We start from the raw sequence: 3720 nt of genomic DNA, 5'->3' as shown, positions 1-3720 counted from the left end.
GTGAAAACCAGTTGATATTCCCGCATGGAATCAGTATTTAAATCCATGTTTCAAAGAACTTTAGTCATATGTAGCCCTGAATAATTTGATGATGAAATAATTGTAATTAGGAATACAGGAAGGTAACTCAATTATCATATTACAATACACAATAAAATTTTTTGGGTGAAACAATAGATGCATGATTTTTTATTTTAAATTTAATGGTACTGGAATATATTTCCTTAGACCATAAAACTCTTTCAGATGAAGCAATAGAGAAATTATTTTTCATATTAAATCTACTGGTTTTTGCTTACATTCCTCTTTAGTCTCATGCATATTACTCTGTAAATAATCTATTTGAAATATAGTATTTTCATTGAATATCATCTCCTTCCCTATACTCCTCTCTACTGAATTTCCAGTCACTTTTCTGAATACTTACCAAAAGAAAATTATTTAAGTGAATGGCTTTCTTTTATATGCTCGCTCCCAAAGGAGAAAAAAACTTTCCCCTCTTGTGTAGATTACTATAAAGTCTGTGCTTTTTTCGCTACCATACACCCAACAAAGGAAGAGAATCTGGGGACGTTTTTATTATTCTTACAGATTTCTTTTTTATTATGTAAATGCATCCCTCCAAGTAAGGAAGCCTTCTCTCTTTCTGGAGAAGTACAAAGAGGTTGCTAAAAATGGATGACACACACGCACACACACTCGCATTGGTTGGTTTCAGATACTTAAATAAATGTTTTTTCTCACTTTGCATTTAATAGTAATCTTCTTCTCGATTTTAAGAATCATAATCAGTGCCTTAGTTATTGATAAGTATGGAAATTATTTTGTTAGATAATTAAACAGATATTCTCCCTTGTATTTTGGTAATAATCTTCTTCTTGAATTCTTCCATCGCCTTTCGGTTCCTTAGTTACAGATAATTATAGATTAATATGTAATTTTGTTATTTTAATTCTGTTTGGAGGTAGATTGCATATTCGAATTTCTACCTACCCATGTGAACCTAGATATCTATATGTGTATAATACTACTATTTCAAGCCCTTTCAAGCAAGAAGTTAAGTACGAGAATAAGTTGAGAATTCTTGAATTTCAGTTTGAACATAAGTTTATCTCCGAGGTTCGTTTGATTTTTCATGGCTATGTAGAATTTCAGAAAATGAAATTAAATTTATTTAGCTAATAGTTTCAGTGCCTTTTAACCGTAAAATAGAAAAGTTTAATAACTCTGCTGCCCCTAAGGACGTATTCAGTCATATTCTATTAACATTATACAAATATGCTCTCTCACAATTTCATAATTGCTATTCCCACGAGTTTTAACGGCTTCTATTATGTAGTAGGTGCAGAAATACATTTATCTGCTTAGAAAATCGTACCAAGCCTTAATATTTGGACAAGACGGATTTAATGGGATTTAATGAGAGACTTGAATCCGGGTCGATTTAAAGACATTGTGTTTTACGGTTTTAGAAATTGCGTTTTATCAGCCGTTCAAGTATATCGTTTTACATAGTAATAATATTGAGACAAGGTACTTATGAACCTTGCCAAAAAATTGCAAAGATTTGGATTTTAGAGCCTATTCAATGAAAATACAAGTTCCACGTAAAGAATTATTCTAACAGGTAGCCTGGTACGTATTATTGAATTTTTTTATCTTTCTTTATAGAAAAATTTAGATATAGTTTATGTAGATCTGAAACAACCATATATCAAAAGGATCCGTATTCGGTTTTCAAGACACACACACAAATATATATATATATATATATATATATATATATATATATATATATATATATATATATATATATATATATATATACAGACATACATATATGTATGTTTGTATATATATATATATATATATATATATATATATATATATATATATATATATATATATATATATATATATATATATATATATATATATATTATATAATATATATATATATATATATATATATATATATATATATATATATATATATATATGTATATATATATATATATATATATATATATATATGAAAACCATTTAGGATGAATATGTTATAGTTCATTTCTTTAGCTAGGCATTCTTTTCTTGGAAGATATTCTGGGCAAAGGTAAATGGAAACAGTGCCTACGTATTCAGTGAGTCAGTGCTGCCAAAGTCCTGGCATCAGTCTGTCTTAACATGGCAACAAGGGGCATCGTGCCCTGGCTGATACGCTGGGTATCTCACTGGAAGTCGCCAAGCTCTGGTTAGAGCGTTCGTTTGTTCGTTTTCACTGGCGTGTCATAGTAGGTGTGAATAATTCAACTGGAATACAGGTTAGACATTTCAGGATTAGATCCCTTTGTGCTCAGATCTGCTTTCCTGGAAGAATTTGTGACTGCCTGTGACGTGAGCCTGAACTTTATTTCAAAAAAAAACTGAATGGGTTTAATTAAATTTGTTTAATATATACTGAGTGTTTGCACCAGTTACCACGCTGAATATCTTTTTCCCCATTTATTTTTATCTGCCAAGATTTTTATTGATGTTTGATTTTACCCTGTTTAATATTGTGCATTTCTTCTGGGGTTGGTAACGCGGAAAAAATATCCCACATTTATTTTGATTTAGTTGTGTTTTTCTTTTTTTCCTCAGATGTATTGAATAGACATCAAAATAAATGGAAGGGAATGTGACTTATTATGACTACAGTCGTGTTTGACTTATTTTGACACTATTGTTGTAAAGACTCAACTGGTGGACGTTGATAGCACTACGTTACATTTCTCACTTGGTTAACTGAGTTAACAATTCGAGGAGGCAAATATTCCATTTCATTCCTATTTTTATTCTAATCTACTTGCCATGTTAGACTAGTGAATAAATTATTTTTTGTAGACATGGTTTTGTTGCTCTTCCTTAGTTCAGTTAGTGACTTGGATAACGAGAGAGAGAGAGAGAGAGAGAGAGAGAGAGAGAGAGAGAGAGAGAGAGAGAGAGAGAGAGTTGCGTGAGTGAGCTCTGAGAGAGAGAGAGAGAATGCTTTACTCAGTGAGCAGGCCAGCCATCGCTACTGTGGTATCTTTGAGATATAAGTTGATTATGACATTTTTCTTAAAACTGATGTGGAAGGAGGTTATGACCCTATCTCACCTGGTATAAGAGGGAAATTATATATATATATATATATATATATATATATATATATATATATATATATATATATATATATATATATATATATATATATATATATATATATATATATATATATATATATATATATATATATATATATATATATATATATATATATATATATATATATATATATATATATATATATATATATATATATATTTATATATATGGAAACTGTACATATATTGTATTTCTCTCATCACTTAAGCCATAAAATATTAGAGACTATTCTACAAATATATTTACTCCTATTCTCTCTCTCTTCTCTCTCTCTCTCTCTCTCTCTCTCTCTCTCTCTCTTTCATCCTGTAATCAGCTTACTACTTTTTTTTTTAACAAATCTCGCCTAAAAACATATTTACTGAAAGTAAAATCTTCACAAGTAGGGGTTTTATTTCTAGTTTATTTAAAGCAAAGAGGGTTTTTAATTTTACAAAAATACTTGATTATCAGATTAAAATTTAGTAATGTGTTTGTGAAGAAAAGAGTTGCCTACTAAATTATGTTTGTAAGTATATGGTACACACACACACA

This window comes from Macrobrachium rosenbergii, unplaced genomic scaffold, assembly GCF_040412425.1.
Source record: "Macrobrachium rosenbergii isolate ZJJX-2024 unplaced genomic scaffold, ASM4041242v1 13875, whole genome shotgun sequence".
Lineage (NCBI taxonomy): Eukaryota > Metazoa > Arthropoda > Malacostraca > Decapoda > Palaemonidae > Macrobrachium > Macrobrachium rosenbergii.
The sequence above is the reverse complement of the archived record's forward strand: the minus strand, read 5'-3'. Positions refer to the sequence as shown.